The sequence below is a fragment of the Struthio camelus genome, chromosome 4 (assembly GCF_040807025.1).
Source record: "Struthio camelus isolate bStrCam1 chromosome 4, bStrCam1.hap1, whole genome shotgun sequence".
NCBI classification, from domain to species: domain Eukaryota; kingdom Metazoa; phylum Chordata; class Aves; order Struthioniformes; family Struthionidae; genus Struthio; species Struthio camelus.
The window spans coordinates 34,803,523-34,825,559 of NC_090945.1; the positions used below are offsets into that span (position 1 = coordinate 34,803,523).

The 22,037-nt window shown below is 39.8% G+C and overlaps 1 long non-coding RNA gene across 2 annotated transcripts; it reads left to right on the forward strand.

Moving 5' to 3' along the window:
• The first annotated feature begins 10,584 nt into the window (after positions 1-10,584).
• Positions 10,585-21,822, forward strand: LOC138067180 (uncharacterized). 2 transcript variants are annotated; one of them, XR_011140950.1, is made up of 4 exons: positions 10,585-10,638; positions 18,040-18,115; positions 20,703-20,845; positions 21,532-21,822. It is a non-coding gene; the product is annotated as an uncharacterized lncRNA (long non-coding RNA). The 2 variants fall into 2 exon arrangements; XR_011140949.1 differs by lacking the exon at positions 10,585-10,638 and having other exon boundaries at positions 13,751-18,115.
• Positions 21,823-22,037: the final 215 nt, after the last annotated feature.

Genomic DNA, 22,037 nt, shown 5'->3' on the forward strand with positions numbered 1-22,037 from the left:
CAAAAGCAAAGTTTAATTAGATTACATTTTAAATGTAGACTTCATGTGGAACATGGGCCATCCACCGTGTTTTAATAGCAAATGCCTTTATACTAGAATAATTGATGTCTAGCAATAACGGTTTGAGGTTTTTCAGTTCGACTGAGGTAAGTCTTTCAGGTTTAAACAGAATATCCCGTGGTTTTTTTTGTCCCCTGTAGAAGATGTGACTACTCAGGACCAAAAGTACATTTCTGGACCTCCCTCGAGAATAAATTTGGAGACATTTTCCTAATTTGTGATCTGGAAAATAGGATTCATTTGATACCAACTAAATATGAACAATAAAGTAGAAATATGCTGATTTTTGGAGACTTGGCAGAAAAGCAGTAAAATAGCAGGTGTTTTTGTGAGCCTGCTGTTGGTTAGGTAAATTGAATTTTAAAAAAGCATTGACAGTGATTTGGTTTTTTAAATATTTTTTATTTTCTTGACGCATTAAATGGGAAGGGCTAGTGTCTTTTTATATAAGCTTAATTTTACCCATTTGGGTCTGTGTTTCATACAGTGATTGAGTTCTGGCAACCTGGGTCTGAATTTTTGAGACAATTCCAGGGTAGGAACAATTGACTTTATTAGATTCTGTTTCTTTTTTCCTCCTTTTTTTTTTTTTTTCCCAGAGTCATTCTTTCTCTTCTCCTCCTTCTCCCATCCCCATCGTTATGTGCACAGTAAATTTAGTTGTCTTTTTAGAACCCCGTGGTTCAGAATTTTATGTCTTGGCTAGATATAGTTTAGCAACTATCAAAAAAGATGAATGAGCATTGAAAATGCTGGGGATTTTGTATCCTTTGGTTTGATAAACTGACGTGAATTAATGCAGAAGCAGCCTCCATTGGCAGTGCTAGGATTTTAGTTACTTTTCCCGTTATATGGTTGTTTCTGTCTTATTGCCTGTATGTTTTCGCTCTAAAAATACAAAGCAAAAACAGGAAATGAAAAGCAAAATACAATGCAAAATAAAAATACTTTGTAATTAGAAGTAGGGATCCCCATGTATATTTGCAGTAAGATGCTAACAAAGAGCATTGTGGTGGTTTGAGGGGCATGGAGCTGAGGCATCTCTTTATGAAGAAATTTTGCAGCGGTGTAGTTTGTACGAGTGGTTTCTACCACATAAATTGTAAGAGCTGCAGTGCTCTAACCCGCTTATCCCTATTTTTTGAACTCTACATCCCAGATAACTAATTTGAGATCGCTGTAGTTAGTTATGTGGAAGTAGCAGAAGGGGTGTTGGGGGTGGCAGAAACACAGGGACTCCGTTATGACCTTACTGAATTGTCATGAAAAAACGTAATGCTTACAGTTTATTTTCTATTTAAAAACAGCTTAGATTTCTACTAAATATGACAGAAAATACTCCAAGCCAAAAGCTATGTCTTAACCTCTCAGCTCTAAAAATCAGCTGTATTTTGATGGTTCCTAGTAGAAGGAATGACAGTCGGATGGAAAATGAATTCATGAGACAGCAGCATTTCACTGGTATGTTCTCAACTTTTTAGTAGTACATTTGTTTCTGGTGACAGTTTCTGAGGTGAGATTATTTGTGCTTATCTTTTAGATCAAACCCTTGTCATTACTTTTTCTGTTGTCAGGGACTGCTGTTTTCCTTATCTGTTATACTTGAACTCTCAAGTGAGTTAGAACCTGCAACCTTGCAATAGAACCTGCAACTTTGTTTAAATGAAGGCTGTTCTAGCAGAATACATCTTGCCCCTTCTTCAGGATTTGTTTTCTGGACCCAGATCCTTTGATCTGCTCTAGCTGTGGGTCACCATTGTTTCTTCATCTTGTTGCTCCTTTTTAAGTATAATTATTTTACTAACAAACCCATAGGAGGGGATAATACAGTGGCTTAAGCAGGTTCTACTTTCCATTCAACTGCATTTTTCTCTTACTGTAGAACATTGAATGACAATTAGATTTGCCTTATTCACATCTTCATTTGTGTCTCACACTTCAATATACAAAGAAATACTTTTATACCAAACTGGATCTTCAGAAATGACATGATAGATGGGGTTTCCAGTTTTGTTTTTCAGGGATTCCCTTAAAAAATTGAAAAGCTGAAGTGTTGTATCGCATAACCTGAGAATGAGATGTGAGAATCAAATTCTTTCTTTTCTGGCTTGTAAACTATTGCTGTGAAATGGTTTGGGGTCAACTGTTACTGAATTAGTAGTGCAGTTTCGTTTATATCTGACCCCTCTGGGGAAACGGATTGTTTTCAGAAGGACTATATCGTTTCATTTGGTGGGCTAGAATTTAGTAAACAATTAGGCATTTCCCAAGCTGGGGAATGGCATTTGTAGCTCATCACTTCTAGCTGTAGGGGATTAAATGGGGTGAAACACACTAACACATTGTCATTCACGTAAACAGGCTTCCTGAAAAACCGTAGTAAGCAAATCTGTTGAGTAGGAGGGTGACATGTTCGCTAGCTTCTAGAATTGAGTTGTTCTCACGTTAACATTGTAAACCACAGCTATGGTGGTTTACACCATAGAGCAGGATGGGAAAACATTGTAACTATATGAGAAAATAATAGCAAGATTAAGTTTATAGCTAGAGGTATGGTAAACTGTTAGACAAATTAGCATGAGAGGTATGGAACAAACTTTTCAAGTATGCAAACTCTTCTGTTCTTCCAAGTGTTGCAGTTGTATGTAAGCATGAAATTTTTGCCCAAGTCCCTGTATAATAGATGTTGCTGATGTTTCACAGCTGGAAAAACAAGTATGGTGAGATCAAGTGATTTACCCAAGACTCTGAAACAGGTCAGTAGGATATAAGGGTTACAGTTCAGTAGTCTTTACTCTGAGCCCCATGTATGTTTACGGCCATGTTACTTAAGGTTGAAAAAATGCTCTTAGCAAGTTCATGCTCTTAGTGTGACTTATTCCTTTCATATCGAATCTCTCTGTTTTCAGTGACGGGACCCAGTGACCCTTTCTTGACTACTGTTCTGTTGTAATGTCCTCCTTTAAGTAGCAGAAAACTTTTCCTTGATATCTGATCTGCCCTTGCCTTTTGTAAATTCATTACTTCCTGTAAACATGCTTGTTCACTCTTTGTACAGACTCTCATGAGTCTCTCATGAGTCTCGTGTATATTATATTTTTATTTAGGAAATCCACAGCGTGTTAGCTATCTTTTTGTGGGCTTTGAGGGTTTTTTCTGAGTTAACGTAAAGAATACAAATTAACTTTTTTTGACCTAAACAGCTCCTTTCCTAAAGTTTGCTTTCTTAAAGTAACATGGCAAGACTGAGTTATTGACTTGCTCCGTATTGGTGTAAGCATAGTCATTTCCTCTATATTTTTTTCTTGCTTAGCGTCCTGTTTGTTCCTTCTTAGATGCACAGACAAGAAGTAACATCATTGTTTTTTTCCATGAGTTGAAATAAGAAACTATTCTTTACAGAGCTTAATGCTTCTGTAACTATTCCCGCTGGATTATTGTAAAATAGATGTCATTTGAGGCATGATAGAACATAGGAGGATAAAATGCCTATTTAGAGAAAAATTGGTGAGTGCCCCTGAACTTGCAATTTTAACAGTCTGCAGTGCTCGAACTACTAACAGGGTTCCTCTTTTAAAAAGTAGCTCAAACATTCTGTGATTTTACTCATTACCATGTCTTTAAAAAATAATTCCCCCCCTCGGCAATTGGAACATAAAATTTGTTGATTGAGAATAAACATTTTAAAAGGAAAAGTTCTTAAGCAGTTACAGTGCCTTTTTAGAATGGAAGTAAACATCATAATAAACATCATTCTCTGCTGCCATAGATATGTACAGTAGGTTGACAAAAGAATAAGGAAAAGAGGAGCTGACATTCATGGCAGTCTATGGAGATGGCATGTTATAGAGCAGAAAAAATAGTATCTACTCTTCTATTTTTTTCCTCTAGTGGGAACATAAGCATTATGTTGGACAAAGATAAAGCCAATTCCTTTTTTTAACTTTTTGGATCTGTATGTTGAGAGGAACTAGTCTAATGCAAACGCTTGCCATTTGGAACTAGACGGTTTTGTTTGGGATTATGCTCTAAGTGGAGAAATAGAAACTAGTATGTTCAGAAGTCCTTGTAATTTGAGTAAATGGTTGTTCACTTGTAATAAAAATGAAAAACTTTACTTTTCAGAATGCACTACTTTTTTGCGATATCACTTGGCGATGAGATTCCTGTATTTCTCCTTAAAAATATTATGGCAATGTGACTTTCTTTCTGTAAGTTAGTTACTTTCAATGTCTTCATTTTATCTTATGTTCAGATCTCTTCCTGGTAAAGTAGTGTGGAAAAACTGTGGTTTATTGTACTGTTTTTTTTTTAATTTTTCAAATATTCAATATTAATCCCTGATTAACATTATTCTTGCTTTGTTTCTCCTAATGAAGGTGACTACTATCACCTAAAGATTCTTGGGCAATGAGCTGACCTGCACTTTGACTGACAGCGATAGCTGATGATGCGTAATGTACATATAACGAGAAGATAGTCTTTGCTTGTGTGACTTGTAGCATTATAATGTCACACTGCTAAAGGTTTCCCTAAGTCCCAGATCTATGACATAAAGATCCTGTTTGCAGTTTTCTAATTGCAACCAGCAGAAGAGTAATGTTAGTTCTTATGACTTGTTGCTTAGCAGCATTGATCAACAAAAGTACAGCCTTTTCTTTTCCTGTCACCTTGGTGAACCTTGGCTTGGACAGAGCTCACCAGCAGAAGGCAATGACTTCTGAAGTCACGCGAAACAGTTGTTCAGTGTCTGTTAGCAGCATCTGTGGCCAACCGTATGTTCTTGCCTCCTTTATTACCTTTGCCCTTTGGTCTTTCTCTCTCTTCCCAAGCCTTTGAAGAAATTGGGCAGCATGCTGGGAAAGTGTGGAGGATGGGAAGCTTAGAAACAAGCCAACTGTGCAAAAGACACATTCTGCTACGGATAGGGGAAAGGATCTGAGCTGCTCCCTTAGCTGTGATGTGAAACCTTGCTCTCGTAGCAGGAGAAACAGACTTCAACCACCAGACTGAGGCTTATTCCTATTTAGAGACGCTTTCCCGGTACTTTGGGGTAGGCAAAATATTCCACCAAGGAAAGGGAAATTAGGGTAGAAAGAATTTCCTGTTTTACGCTTCCTAGGAGGGAACTGAACTAGAAGGGAGATTTGAATGCTTGTGAAAAGGAATAGGGATTTGTAGTGAGGGTAGAAATCAAGACAATATTCCCTTTCTTCCCTTTGTTCAAATGTGGCAGAACCTGTTGAAAGAGTAAGTTGCATGTTTCATCTTTGTTTCACCTCTGTTTCATCTTCATTTCTAGACTGCGAATTGTTAGTATACAACTGGACAAAGCATTTTTAATGATATCATAAACTGCAAGAATTAATGTGTCTTGTAATGTCAAAAGCTTAGACTGAGAATTGTTTTACTGCTACACAGATGCTTGTCTTTTAGTTCTAGATCTAAGCAAAACAGAACTCAGCATTGGTATGCTTTTTCTGCCAAAAGTGTTTTGATCCAGAGACATCTGTAAGATTGTAGGCATTACGGGGAAAATAATGCCTGGTCAGACAGGCTATAGGCTTTTTCCTTTCCTCTCCCTTACGTCCAGTACTGACTTCCTCCGTCTGCCAACGCTTCAGGATTTGTTAATAGCTGCTAATAGCAATGGGGATATTAAGAGATCAACGTATGTGTCACAGGCCTGTTATACACTGGAGTCCTAACTGACCTGAACTTCAAAGAAGAACTCCTGTTCAGCTACCTAATCTCGTACAATTCATGAAGAGGACATTCATGTTGGTCTAATTGAGCAAAGGAGATCAGATCCTTGTTCCGGAAAACATAGCCATACGAGAAACTGGTTTCTACCCTGTGTGTCATGTCAAAAGCATTGCCAGTATGGCATCTAACAGAACGCAAGTCAAGTGAAACGAACATCAAACTATAATATGAACAACTCTGCAAATATTTGTATGATAAAAATCTCTTTTTACTGAAATTGCACAAATATTAGCAAAGCGTAGTCTAAGTAGAAACACTGGCTGGTCCTTGAGACTAAGAGAAATGATTTTTCCATGCACTTGCTTGCTGGACAGAGCAAATTTTGTTCACCAAAATGGTATTTTTTTTGAGCTGTAAATGTGATTTATCTGGCTGTAGTGGACAACAGCTCAATAAACTTTTGTAAACACTCAGTTTCAGTAAAACACGGGGGTTTTTTTGATATTTAGAAACTTTGTGATGCAGAACACCTGACTTTTTTTTTTCCTGTGTGCAGTGGCAGTAGAAACTAAGTAGATTCGAAAATATATGTTTCAAACCTCAGATAAGTAAAATACTGTTATCTTTCACCTTTCCTTCTAGCTATGCATTGGAATGTGTTTTCTTATATGCAGGAAAATGTCTTTACTGTGAGACTCCTTAGTGGTGTCATCTCCACATCTGTCACAACTGGGCAGAGTATGCCCACAGCACAGTAGCAGCGCAACTGAAAGCCACTAAATGTTTTATTTCCATACCAAGATAATCAGTTCTTTAGATTTATTACATGTTGAACGGGAAAGTCCCGGGTTTGTCTCTTGCAGGATGCACGTGGCTTTTGGTTTAGCTCGAAATACTGCTCCGCACACCCATTTCCAGCCCACGCTATTCCTTGCTATGCATTTGCTCATACTAGAAATGCTACCGTTTCTCCTCACCTTGCCATCAGTAAAGAACGGCATGTGAGCATGTGCCCAAGCGCGACTGAATAGGGGTCCTAGAAAGAAGGCCGTTTGAGTTTTATCCCATGAGTGGGTCAGTTTTCCACTTTTGGGATAGGAAATTTGATACACAATGAGGCAGGAAATTTCATAGGGAAACTGGAATAAGTTAAAATAAACTTGTTTGGTCCGCGGCCAACACTTTCATCTTAAAATAATGCTCTTGAGACATGCACAGATCCTGAAGTGAATCTAGTCTGAATATTTCTCCTCTAACATTTTGAGCATGTATGCTTGGTGAGCATCTGAAGTGCAAAGGCATTTCTGTGGGACGTTTTGGATGGTATATGGTTTCATGTTTTTTTCTTCGTTGGATCCTGCTTGAGACTAAGACTGGACTAAGTGGCTCCTCAGGTTAGTGTGGTGTTTTCTCAAATAGATTACATCATAAAATCGCCCAAAACTTACGAAGAAAAATAAGATTGCAGTGAGAAGCTGAAATGCAGATATAAAATCTTGCCCAAGCTGCATGGAATTAAAGCTACTCCTGTTTTTTAGTTTTATAAATCTAAAAGCCATAACATATTCTCTTCTCCTGTGTTTAATCTAGAGTGTTTATGGTAAACTGCCGCCTTCGCATACCAAGAAGTTGCAACAGAGATAAACAAATTGCTACAAATGAGAAAGGTAAATCTTTTTAATCTGAAGATTATTTCTCAGGCAACTTTGCAGTACCTTTGTTTTCTAGCTTCTTGTTGATGAAACAGTGACAATGATTTACAGAGAAAACAAAACTGCTTGGTTTTCTTATGATGAGACTGCAGAAAGGGCACATAATGTGACATGATATTTGAAAGCTAGCTGGGAACAACTGCAGTTTTTATGTCTCAGTTGCAATATTTATAGAGAGCCCTTAGATGGTGCTGTATAGCAAAGCTCATCGCCTCTTGACTGTTCAGCATGTGAGGTGGTAGCTGCTCTACAGAGACAGATACGTTAGGGCTGTGTTTGCCCCATCCTGAGGGTCTGCTTTAAGAAAACGGTAAAAGGCTCCCTTAGCAACTGTCTGGTTTCTTGACCCACTAATCTTGGACTGCTGCTGAAATTTAAATTTTTTTCATGAAGTTGTCAGGTAAAAGGAAGTTAGTTCCCAAATGCTATATGAATAAGATGTAGAAGCAAAAGTGATCATCAGAGCCTGTATAAGGGTATTCCACAGAAGCCAAAGCTTTTTGTCCAGTAATGGAAATGTCCTATTTTCTTTCCTAAGTGTTATATTTAGCCACTTGCTAGGTAATGCCTATTCCTGTCCCTTTTTTTCTACATATCCATGGATCCATAACCCAGGTCTAAAATTTCACCTTGGTTCAATCCTGAGAACATGAATTAACTATCCCTGGGCACTGTTAATTAAGAGTGGTAAATGCAATCTATCAGTAGAGACAATTTAAGTATTAAATAATAAATTCAATCTAGATGTCAGTATATATGCTAATTATATGCTATAATTTAATGCCTATGAAACTTAAATCCTGTCATGCTTAAGCTCTATGTCTAATAAGTTGCCTATCTGGCTGTAAAACATAGTATTTTTAAATAGTGACTGAAGAGTTTATTAAGGGCATTTGGGAATCATTGCGACAGAAAAATTGCATTTACCCTCGTAACTTCCTAACATAATTCTGGGTGTGCTATTGTGGCTTTCAGGTTAAATCTTCCACACTGCAGAACTCACTTTATTTCTAAAGAACTGCTGGATTGGGGGTGCAGATTTGGGGATTTGAATTGTGGTGTTAGTTGTAAATAAGTTGAAATGGAATTTTTGTTCAGTGGGACAGATCTCAAGCCATGAGTTAGGTTTTGTTTGGAAGCTGTCTGTGAATTTGTGGAAGGAAATTATTAGATAACTCTCCAATACAGTATCGGTAACTGACTTTTTCTTTTATAATGAGGCAAGGGAGAAATGAGATGTTGAAGATGACTTTATTTCTGCAGATTGGAAAGGAGCTTAGTGTTTGTTTTTTTTTTTTTTCCTGAAGTTAGATGTATAGCCTTCCCATAGCTTTATTGTGTGCTTATATAGATTTCTGTACTTTGGAAATAGATGAGATTATTTCCCATCTTTTCCCACAATTTGAGAGGGTTAAGCCTAGGAGTATTCCACCAAAGCAAATGAAATAATTTCATGTTTTCAGCATGACTTCATTTAGTCATAACTATTATTTATTTTGAGAGAGAGAGCAAAAAAGAGCTAGTGTTCTTACAATCTCTGCTGTATTTTTTAAATCTTTGTAACTTGCTGTGACACAACTTTTTTTTTTTTTTTTTTTGGGGGGGGGGGGGGGGGGGAACCTTTGAAATATACCATGCTGCGTAAACTGAGTATTCACTGTGTGTTCTGATTGTCCCAGTAACTTTCATCCTATGGTCTCTGCATGCTGTTATTTTAGGTGTATTGTTTACCGTTACATGAGTTGAGTTAACGTTACCACAAATTCTGCTGTGATATAGCATGAGTCTTGCATTTTGAGCAACTCTGTAGCTAAAATCACTGATAAGTTAAATGTTGCTAAGTATGACTTGTAGCCTAAACATAACGGCTATAAATTCTTGCCTGTGCAAAGGGAATCCTGTAGCTGTGCTCAGTATGTTCTTCCAGCTGTAGCTGAATTTCCGTTGGGTTAAAACCCTTAAGCCGCTGTAGCAATGTTTCACATTGATCTAGCACTTTTCACCCTCAAAGCTTGTTCAAATATTTGAACTCAGTAAGGCACTTCAGTGTTGAGAGTAGGCAAGTGTCACTACAAATTTACAGAAAAAGGAACAGCCACTGAGAGGTTAAACTGACTTTCCCTCACCACACAGCAAGTCAATGGTGGAGCTGGAATTACAGCTGGGGAGGTTCCTGGCTCTTGCCACACTACAATGCTATGTAAAAAGGTCATTTCCCAAAATAGTACATAAAGTTCTCATTCGTTATTGATAATAGTGCAACAAAGGACTCTAGCTGTATTAATAGGTCACTGTATCATGTCCTTAATAATCCATAATTAGCAACCCTGCAAAAATGGCAGCACTGTATTGTTCTGGGCAGTATCACTTCCACAATTAGTTTTGTCTACTCTTGATACTTATTTTTATTTTGACTCTTCTAAAAACAACCTTATTTAAAGTAAATGGATGCATTCAAAAATTAGGTATAAATATCTTCTCCATTAAATATCATACTGAACTGCATATTAGACTCCTCCTTCAGATCAATATAACTCCTCTACCATGGTCAGTACATGCCTGTGGGCCCAGGAGCAGCAGGGGCAGGCACTTTTCTCTGCCGCTTTGAAGCCGTTGAGCAGAGGTTCGTCTGTGTGGGAAGACACAGGAGGGAACTCCTACGTGGGCCTTTGGAGAAGGATGTATATTGCCTCCTTTCAGGCTAAGTGAGTGGCAGTAGAGGATTTTGGTGGCAACATTTTCTCTGTGTTGTGAGAGAGGGAGCCAGGGTGAGCATAACTGCCAAGCCTAGGAGGTGAGGTACAAGTGTGTGTTGGGGTGCCTAAGGACGTGCCAGATTTGGTGATGGTCTTTTGGCTGCCCAGGGAGGAAAGGCAAACCTCATCGCCACACAGCGAGGCAGGGGAGAGGGAGCTGAATGGTTGTGAAGGGATTTCCATGGAGATTTGTTCCCTGCTAGACTCCATTCTTCAAATGTCCCCAGGGCAGGGGCATCTGGTAAGGTGTTACTTGGTCCTATGGATTTTTTTACTTTGACATTTATAAAATTTTGTAAATCTCCTTTGAACTTAGAAGTGGTAATCAGCACTTTCATTTATTGGCTTCAACTGGAGGCTCCAGTTTCGTGTTTTCTCTCTAAACAAATTATTTGAACTGCCAGGTAAGTTAGAAAATTCAGAATAGACACTGAGTGGTAAGTATGAAGCTTGAGTTTATTTTTTTTACTGAATCTAATTTTTTTTTTTGCTAAATCTGTGCATCTACTATTGACAGAAGAACAAAATGGTATTTTGTCTTAGCCAAGTCTGAAATGTTAGTGTGAATGACAGGGGGAGGAAGGACATTCACAGAGCATCAAATCAATTTACTCAGCCCTGTTTTGGCCTGAGTTAGGGTGAAGTATTTCAAAACAGGCAAACACAGGAAAAAAAAAAACACTGAGAGAGGACGAAGATAGAATATTACACAAAACGTGTAAGGAAAATTAAGAAAACAGAGCATGCAGAAGTGTCAAGTAAAGGAGATGGGATGTTGTGCTCTCATCTTTACAGTAATATCTGCAGATATATGTATTTGAATTAACAAAGCAGTAGGGGCTTTTTGTGCTGCATTTGCTTTTTAATATTTGTTGGTTGAAGTAATTGGATCTATTGTTGTGGGCACTGGGAATGCCAGCTTGGCTCTTACGGTCACTGACTTGTGAACATAACCTACTGGAGGTCAAAACACTGGAGAGCCTGCTCTCAATCATTCCCAGGAGTAACACTCATAATAGTTATTGCTTTGGAAAAACAACGTAGATGGTCCCTGCCTTTATCTGGTTTGTTGCTTGTATTGAATTTTTTATGTTTTAAGTATTTTTGCACCTACTTAACTATTTTTGTATGGATTCAGAATTTTTGAGGGAGTTTATTTTTAAACCATGATTCAGTTTACAGCTGAAGCTGGTCAATAAACTTTTCAAAGATTGAGCTGTAAATGTTGGTCAGTATTTTTGAGTGATATTTTGGTACTTGATCAGCCATCCTGCTTTCATTCTTCTTGGTGATCAAGTCAGACAGACGTGATCGACCAGTCCCACTTAAGAAAAACAGTGTGCTTTCAGCTAGAGGAAAAAAAAAAATCTTGTGATGTCAAATGATTGTGAGCAAATGCTGATGGTTACATAATTTGAGCACTGAATACGTCTGCCTTCCCCATGTTGGAACTCCAGAGGGAGATGGGTAAAAACATCCTACAAAAAGAGAGAAATGATCTCTTTATTTAATGTCATAGTTCATGCTTCCTGGTTTCACGATTTGGGCAGTGCTAAGCTTGAGTCTCTTTGGCAGGAAGAGAGGTTTCCAGGTCTGTACGGTTTGTGTTTTCTGGTCTCAAATGGCTTAGTGGTTGTCTTGGTCTGAATCCTTTCCAAGAACTAGAGGGGCTGCTGTCAATCCTCAACTTTCTTCCTACAAACCTGTCATAACACATAGTATTTTAACACAAAACATGACATAAAACAGCCCGTAGATTTTTGTGATCCGTTACCAGATCTGCTGAGGTTATAGGAAAACAGTCGGGGCATTGGTAACTAGATCACCTTCCGTAAGGTTTAGATTCTTGCGGTTTTTGGGTGGCAGAATCATACTTCCTCAGAATTTCTTTCTCTCTCCCTGAAACCCACCAAGATGTAGGTAGTGTGGTTATCCGTATCAAAGACTCAATTTGAACTGGTTTGAAAATTGTTTTTTAATCATGGTGAATAGCCTTCTTGCAGCACGCTGCTCCTGAAAAATGCTCACATTACTAGTTGCAATATGCATCTGCTATAGGGCTGTTTGGGACCTGTAGAATAGACTTACTTTAGCAAGGTGATAGTGGACTTTCTCTGGAATTAGGAGAATTCAGACCCCCTTAAAATTGGACTCCTGTTTGCAACAGACCTGTGTATTTTTCCATCTTGTTAGAGCACCTTATTTTTTCTGTGCTACTCTGTGGCTTGATCAGGGCAAGCTGCATGCTGTATATCTGCCTGCACTTGTTTGGAATTGATGCAGTGCACTGTGTGTTGTACTCAGATTTATAGCCAAGGTAAGAACAACAACCACTTGTTACCATCTTTTTTTCTCCCCCCCGCCCCGGTATGTCAGACTGCTCTGTGTTCCTTCAGAAGCCCATTGGGCTACTCAGACCCGGTGAAGATGTAATGAAAAAAAATGGTAAGATCCCCGAATTGACTTCTTCAGGTCTCGTTTCCTTTTTGGTTCTGTATTTCTGGCTTGTTTTCAACCAGGGTTTTTTCACTGCTTTCTGGTGGGACAATACTAGTGAGGATGTGAAAGGTTTTGCAGCTGGAAGAGAGAAGCTACAGAGGAGGCAAGATCAAGGCTCTCAACTGTTGTGTAAATAACTTTAAAGGCATAACTTTTTAGAAGAGGCCTGTTTGTGGCTAAGTAGTGCAATACATCACCCTTAGGTAGGAAATCTTAGTTCTGGAACCCCAAAAGATTCAAGTCCACTCGGATACCTTTGGTTTTTCGAGGTATCTTCTCTTTACATGGTTTGGACTTGCTAAAACTATCCCCCAAGCTTTCCTTTGGCTCCTATCTTTAGATTCTCATAAAGATATATTTCTGCCATCTTCCTGGCAGTAGATTGGACTGCCTGTTGTTCCTGATCTCCTAACTTCTGTCCTTAGATGGAAAGCTACTTTGAGCTGGTGTGTAATTCATGCTGCTTTTAATAATTAGGAGCAAAATCCCACTTTTGCAAAGCTCCTCTCCTCTGTTTCCTTCCTGACAGTACCTTTGCGTCACTGTCTTCTGACTCATTTGGCAAATGAGAAGGCAAGAAGTAATCCTGGCACTAAGAGGCACCTGACAGATGTGGCCGTCTTCACCACTGTTAGATGTGATAAGGGAAAATGCATTTTTCAGCTACCGCTAGAAAAGGATCCTCACTAGTTCCTTGCGCAAACTGCTAACTGTTACCCTTCAGTAGATGTAGAGCTTCTGTCAGGCATCTGAGTGGCTGGTGTCACATTTTGAAGTCTTTTTTTATAGATGTGTATAAAATCTAAAAATCAGACTTCCTCTATAAATTAGCAACTTGCCTCTCCTGAAAGGTGGAGGCTAAAACTCTGGAGTACATAAGGGAGTCTGTAGAAAGAGCCCCTTTTCCTCAGAAAGACTTGTTTATTTTAGTTTGGATTCTGACTTGGGTTGTCTGCAATTTCTTCCTGAAAAGAAGAAAATATTGCTGTTGAAGCATTTAAAAAAAAAAAAAGTCACTGCAGTGTAGTTTTTAATATGTTTATATTACTTCATACTGAGTAAATCCTGTATAGTCGAGAGGGCATATGATATTGTGGCAGCACAGACAAAATAAGATGTGTTTTCAGGAGATGAAGAAAGACTTAAATAAGGTTTATCATTTGTGCAGGGAAGAAGGTGGACTATTGTAAAACCCAGTGCCCTGAGCAGCTGGTATGGCTGGCCTAGTTCACCTTTCCAGGACATGGGTTTAAATTATGCCATACTGTTTGATCATAAACAGGAAGCATGGGATGACATACAAAGAACCGTATTTTAGACTGGGGGTACCTCGGGGTTGACTTCTGTACCTTAAAATTAAGAAAAGCCAATCCTTTTGCTTCAGGGCCAAACTGTGATCCATAGCAGATGCACTCTCCGTTTCCTAGTTAGGTTTGCATTCATCTCCTGCCTTCTGATTCCTCTCCTGTCCAGAATAAACTGCAGGTTAGGTCAGGGTGCAGCTATATTGAGGTCTTTGGTCAGAGCCTCAAACTCCTGCCTCTCTATCCTTGGAGAGTTTTGCCGCCAATCTCAGGCGATATCATCTGAGGCTCAGCGCGTCTCTTTCCTGACCTGGAGCCCGGATGGGGTCTCGTGCAGGCCTGATTGTCCATAGTAAGATAAACCTTGGTTATCAAGAAGAGAAATTCCATGGGATATACCAGTATGGCCAGACAGGGGATGTGCTGTCTGGTGTGCAGAGGCTGCTGTCCTCTCCTGGGTTTTCTCTGCCCGGTGTCCCAGATTGCCCCCTGCTTCCTTCCTCACAGCTTCGGAGCGCTAGGCAGCTGCCCCCGGCTGTGCCCATGGCTGGGAAGCTTCTGTGTTCGCGCACCTTCCGGAGTTTTCAAACACCTTTGAATGGGCAGGAGCTGATCTGTCCTTGAAGGTAGCTTTCTCTGTTGGCTGTCCTGTTTATTGTCTGGGAGGAAAGGGGAGACAAGGTCACCATCAGAATTCACGTTGAAAACTTCCTTGTGATGGGGTGAGATTTCAGATTTCACCTGATTAACAGCACTAACTAGTATATTTTGCCCGTGCATTACTGGGTGTTGCAAGTGTTCTTTTATTTTAAGTGATGTGAAGATCTCTGCGGTGAGATTTACAGGACTTTGCAAGCTCACTGTGGAAGCAGGATAATTGGTTAGAATTTGTTATGACACTGCAAGCTGCTGTGGTAGTTTGGCCACCCTCCACCAGAATGTAGCAAAAAGAGGCAGGACGTGCATTTTTTGTGAGTACTGTTGAGGTAGAAGCCTGCTGGCTGTCAGTGTTTGCACAGTAAATTCAATGTCAATATATGTACCGACAGCAGATCTCCAAGGAGTTAGAGGTAAATAGCCTTTCTTTTTGAGGTTTCTCAAATGAGCTGCAGAGCTAAGGGAGTTCTTTGAGTTTTTGCCCAGTGATGAACTGGCAGATGACTTGGGCAAGAGGTAGTCCCTGGTGGTGGGGCAGTGCCAAGAGTGAGCTTTGAAACCTGCAAGCTTTTGGCAGCTGGGGAGCATTCACACTAGAGACTGCAGAGTCCCAAAGTCTGTATGGCTGCCAGTGAAGGGCTTTGGTAATCTACTTTATTTCCATTTGGTCGTTAAGAGCAGAAGCTAGGTGTCTCAATTCCTTTGTCAGTCTAGCCCAAGATGCTAAAAAATCCCATGGAAAAGGCATTTTCTGAACTATAAAAAAGAATACCACCCGTTTGGTTTGGCCTCTCTGGAGGTAGAGGGTTCTTGACTCCTTACTACCAAATAAGAGTCTGAATCTCGAGAAACTAGTGAGTAGGTGGCAAAAAAACTAATGACAGGACTGCATGTGACTTGTACTGACGACAGCAAATACAAGAACTGACTGTTACGGTGACAAAATTGAAAATTGTTATGCCCGTAATGAGACTCTGATGGAAAAGGTCCAGTTTCTAACAAGTCCTAAGGAAAAACCTCTCCATGTGAAGGGTTTGGGGAACTGAATTCAAAGGCTGTTGGTCAGGACATGGCTTTAGCGCTCATCAGGAACCACAAATTCTGCTCAACAGGAAATTCCTGTGTTTGTTTTTAAAACAGCAGTTTACTGGAAAAACCTTTGAGCAATTCTAATTGCTGGATATTTCTTTTTTCCTGCTTTCTTCTGAAGTGTTAGTTAGCAGTGAGAGCAGGATACTGGACCTGAGGAATGAATGGGCTGATCTAGCAGGGTAGGCCCTTTTACCTCTTATGAAAGAAAATCGTGTGCAGAATGAACTTTTCATGTAACTGCAGAAGGTCCAGAGGAGGGTGGCAGGGATGATCCCAAGTCTGAAATGGGCTCTGTTCGTGGTAACAGTAAACAGACTGGGGCTGTCCAGTTTGAGGGCCTTTGGCAGGCAGATGTAAAATAGCTTGGGAAAGGCAAATTGGGAACTATTTTTGTAATGCAAGTTGTGAGGGGACAACTTAGGAAATTACTGGGTTGCAGGCTTGCAGCAAACAAAGCACTTTTTCACCTAGTGGGTTTACATGTGAGTTCTGGAACTCATTGCTAAAGATGTAAGTGGCTTAAAAAAAAAAAAAGCAGCCAGGGCTGCGGTTTCCTGGGGCATTGTGTCGTGTGAGGGGTGAGGACTGCGCTGAGATCGTCCAGCCAGGGCTGCTGCGGGCCATGTGCGCCCTGGTGGGCTCGCTGTGGCGAGGCAGAACTGCTGCAGTCATGTTTTAAATAAGGTACTTGAGCCAACTCGTGGGTACACGCGTTGTATGTGTGCAATAATCTTTTATAGTGTACTTGGTATTGTTTTCCTGTAATAATTGGATGTAATTTAAATTTTATTAAGAAATTATTAGGTTAATAGACTGGCCACAGGAAAGGAACAATGCATGTATCACAAAATGCATTTATCCATAAAATATGATATCCCAACATGTCTGAATTTTGGGAAGCGATGGGCTTATACACCTTTAATTATATTTTCCTGGTTTGAGTGGCTGGAAGACTGTTCTTTCTGGCTCTGTCTACCTTAGAGAAATCTGTCACTTTGAGTAAGAATGAACCTTGACTGGTGGCAATGAAATCTTGACACTATATCACCATATAACTGGATTTTATTTATTTCTAATTGAAATGTCAACTTAAAAGATATAGTGCATATTTTTCAATCACATTAACATTACATTTAGATTTTTTGTCCATTAAGTTCTAGGTATGCAGTCCCATTAAAAATAGGTAGCTAGATACAAAAACATGAAGTCCTAGAGCTTGCTCACTAAATATTCAGAGTGCAAACAGACCTCACTGGTAACACAAGAAAATGGAGCTATCCAGTTACATTTAAAAAGTGTCATTGGCATGAGTGACAGGCATCAATATATGCATAGTATTATATCAGCATCACGCTGATGGAGCGAGCAGTCCTGCAACTATTTATCTGTACTTACATTTCCATGCCATTTAATTTTTTTTTTCCCTCAATTTCAGGAAAAAAAGTGCTGTGATTTTTTTTTTTTTATTTTTTCTGAAACATCTCCTGCTTCCAACTGTAATGTAAGGCAGTGTATGCTGTGTACCAGTGTGTCTAGATGTCAGGAAAATGGTAAGCCCTACAATACAAGAAATGCAAGACGTATAGTTTCTAATAATTTATTTTGCTGGTCCTAGCAAGAAATTTTGCATTAATATACTCATACAATTTTAGAGAATTTATTCCTACAAGGGAACCAAATGACTTTTTGCTGTCTCCTGAAGCAGCAGTTGCCTGCACCGGGGTGCTGAGGGCTGCCTCTATAGCACCACACTGGGCCGTGCACGTGCTGGGCTGGGCTGGCTGGGGCGCTGCAGCAGCAGGGTGGGCAGGTGGTAACGGCAGGCCTCTCCTGAACAGGATCTGGATCAGGCTTGGGTGGTTATTTGCGGTAATTGTGCTATGACAGCAGTGGTGAGAGCAAGAAGGAGAAAATGTGTTCATATTCATTCATAATATAGGTTCATGTAGTCATTCATAAATAGGGTCTAAAGTCCTAGTTAACTATGAGCGATCACGTTAGTTACATCTTTGACTCTCCCGACTGGCTTCCTGTTAAACCTGTTACAAAACAAATTCCTTGATCTAGTCTGTGAATGACAATTTCTGTCTTAAACAGTAGGTAAAGAATCAGGAAAGCCTTTGATATTTATTGGCCAGTGAGCCAGCGAGGCCTGTTTTTGGTTTGAGTCACATTAGACCATACTGAGAGCATTGGCATGAGGTTTTAGGAGCTCAGTGACAGAAAGCATTCTTCTGTTCTTTATTTAAACAGACACCTTCCCAGAAGAGTAACAATCCAAAATTTACACTTCCAATGAAACATTGTCTGAGAAGAGCTGGAAAAGAAGGTATGTGATAGAAATTAGAGATTCAAAAAGTGAAGTAGAGCAGAACAGAAATAGATGCATACAACAGAGGATAATACAGGAAATCAGAAGGTCTTTTTAAGTAACACTATCCTAAATTTGAAAACTGTTTTCTTTTTAGAGTTGTGCCATATGTTTTATTTTAAATGCAATTGAGGGGGAGGGAAACGGAGCAATTACAAAATCTAGCATGGAAACTCTTCCCCCCCCCCCCCAAACCCAAAGCATCTTAAGATAGACTGCAAATCCTTCACACAGATGCACAAGGCTGCAAAGAAATGCTCTTCCCAAGCCAGATTATCACTTCCTGCTTTTCCATTGCACAGGTTTTTTAAATTTAATAAAACATTTCCAATTGGTTTCCCACTCTCGCTACTTCTCTGTTCCTGCCATATATTATCAGGCAGCCTTTTTTTGAGTGGTGGGTGCTCATGAGAGTCATACGTGTAAAATATCCACATCCAGGGTCTTAAAAGACAGCTGTTGTGCACATGTGGAAGCACAACAGCTGCATTTCTGATGTGTTGCCTGATATCCAACATCTGGATGTTGGCCTAGTATACATAGCGTCATTTTCCCAAGAGCTATACAGCAAGACCACAAGCCAAGTAAATTCTGGTTTTTGTTTCAAACGTAACCTATTAACTCAGCCTAGATTTGTCAAAACATTTGTGATTTCTGAGCAGTCCTGGCTGGCTGTATGCCAAAAGTGCTGTACTCCAACTGACATGCTCTCCTGGCGAACCTGGCAGCTGGATGCTTCAAACTTCCCATCAGGATTTTAGGTCCAGGTGGTGATTGAGGACAGGATTTTTTTAAAAAAGGAAGTAATAGATTTAGCCATTGAAGATGAGTTGCCTTAAAAAAAAAAAAACCACCCATCTTTCAGGGGTGTGAACTCAAGGCACAAAACCCACCTCAATCCCTTTTCCAGGGGCTTACGCTGGGCGCTCAGGCCTCAGCCTCCCCACAGCAAGATTAGCTGTTGCTTTTGGAAGTCTTTGCTTATCTGGAAGTTTCTAAAACTTCAGAGGAAAAGACCATGCAATGTCCCTTGCAGACTGCTTGAGTGCAGCTGTGATGAGCAGGTGACATGCCACTTACTGCAAGTCCACAGACCACTGTAGTGGCTGGCAGCCCTCTGGTTAGAAGCTTTATTAGCGCTTAGAAAATACATAGCGCAGACGAGGCTGTGCAGGCTCCTGCACAGTCTGCCTGAGCTCTGCCCCCTCGGGCAAGAGGCTACATTGCTTTTACAGCCCATACTTAACCTTGCTGCTGGGACTTGTCAACAAGGAAGCCAATTAGCAGCAGATATGATGGTGGTTGATATAATGCAGATGTCTGTTTGTTAGGAGCACAACTGATATTTTTAACACAACATCTATTTTAAAACATGGCTCTGCATAAATGATGGCATCTACTGCAAAAAAAAAAAAAATCTCACTACAGTTAACAATGTTACAGAAAATTCTAGTTGACTTTTGGAGGTTTCCAAAGTCTCCCCTTTAAGCCTTGTTCTGCTGGGCTCATGATGACTATGGCAGGTGCAGGATTATGAGAAATGAGTCCACTTTTTAAAACTTTCTTTATTTATATGTGTGCATATATATATAGAAAGAGAGAGAGAGAGAGCGAGAGAGTGAGCACGCACGCGAGAGAGCGAGGGGCATATTCAAACTATATGGAGATGCAGAATGAAAGCAGTGCATTCTTGCTCCTGTGAAATTTGGGGGGGGAGGTGGGCAATACACACACTGAGAAGTTTTCTATTACCACACAACTGTATATGGGTGTATATGTCAGAAAAAAATAATTTAGGGAAACCCAAGTTCCTTAATTAAAATTGCACACGTCTTCAAGCACACTATAGGCACCTGCTGTAAAGGACAGTAGAGCTTTATCACGTATCAGTATGTGACACTAAGTTTCTGTTTGGCTACCTGCAGCATTCCTTTGTTGGACATAGGGCTTTTGGGAAAGAGAGGCCAAACTTCAGAGGACCGTTGCTGTTTTTATTTGAGATGTGGCCTAATCGTGTCTTAAACAAAAGTTAAAGTAAGGCTCAAGGGCTGGAGCTACAAAAGGACTTGTGCTTAACTGCTACCTGACTACTAACATAGGCAGGATAAGTCAAATCCTCTGCTCAGCGCCCTCCTAGAGGAATTGTTTTCCTCTCTGTATGATACTGTGTACCTGGTGGCAGAAACAGACACATTTCCCCTTGCCTCTGGCAGCCAAGATGCTCTCTGACTCATTCCCTACCCCTTCCCTGCTTGTTTTGCTTGAATTATTTTTAACAGTTTGAACCTACATCTTAAACTATTTTCTCAATTAAATGAATGGTTATAATCATTTGCAATAGCACTTCAACAATTTACACAAGTGGAGGGCTGTCTTAAAGCAGTCAAGATGATACAATCAGGACTTGGTCGCTCACTCACTGAAATACCTTTCAAAATTATACTGGAGACCTTGCATGATCATCTTTTAATCGCTAGGATCAATACTTAGGTACAGCTGGAAAAAACCCATAAAATCGAGTCTAATTGCACGTTTCCTGTTACAGCTCAAGTGGCGAGAAAGATCACCTCTGCTTGAGCATGACTTGCTATTCTAATGTCAAAGCCAGCGATGCCTTCCCTTTACGTAACTAGGAGAAGCAGAGGATCCAGCACACAACAGGCTAAGCAGCCCAGCACAGTCTACAAGGTACTGATAGCAGGCCTGAAAATTAGTATCCGCAACCTACCGCAGTAGAAATAAAAATAACAATTTTTCAGTTGATTGGACCTTAATACTGTCCTGACTGGGGATGATGAGCACACTAAATGTTTCAGGTTAATGATGTCAACAATTTCAAGTATTAATTAATAGCAATTATTACTACATTATAAATATAAAACAAATATTAAAAATAATGTTAATTAGTAATTAATATTATTTAATAATTAACCTGAGGATAATTTTTACTTAGCAAATACTCAGAATTGTTTTCCTTGGTTACTGTTTAAATATTCTAATTTTCTTTTAAGATATTACAGATAGTTTCTTGTTCAATGGGGCTAATACCATCTTTGCTTCTGGGAACTTTGTCTCCCCTTAGGGGTTCCCTCCTCAGTGTTTTATCTGCATTTTTATTACTTCATTAGCTTTTAGTGGAGGGGGGAAAAAAAAAAACACTTTTTCCAAGATGTTGAAAAATGCATCATGGTATTTTTGCTATAAAAATTCAGATTTCTACTAAAATCTTTTAATACATGATGTACCTTTATTTTGTGTAGCTCCTTTTTATGGGATGATTTCTCCTGCTTTCCTTGGGGGGGGGGGGGGGGCTACTTCTGTGCAAGGCCAGGCTAACCAAACAACTGCTTAAGGCTCCCATTTTTGAACTGCAGGGCCAAGGAGGGTAGGGCCTATGAGCTCCATCATCCTCATTTCTGAGCAGGCTCCTCAGAAAAAGCATTATCCTCCCTGCAGAATTGCCTTGGCAGCTGGTACGAGTGCAGGGCCCGCAGAGGGAAGTACTGCAGGTATACAAGGAGTATATGCTGCGTTCCTTAATCAGTGTTATTAACCAGAGCTTTTCTTTTCAATTTGCACTACTGAGAACATCTTACCTTTCTTCTGTATGCCTTCTTGTCCTGTAGGAAAGTACTTCCTCTTCTCTTGTTCCCCCCCAAGCCCCAAACACTAAATCTATTTAAGGTGGAACAAAACGGGGGGGGTTGGGGGTGGGGAGGGGAGGAACAGAAAGAAACAAGAGTATGGCCAACTTTTTTAATTAGAGTATATTGTACTTCCAAACTGGATACACTAGAAATTTGCAATGCAACGTAAGATGCAAAGGAATATACCAGTTACTGTCAAAATGACCCTGTACAGCCTTATAATGCAAAAAGCT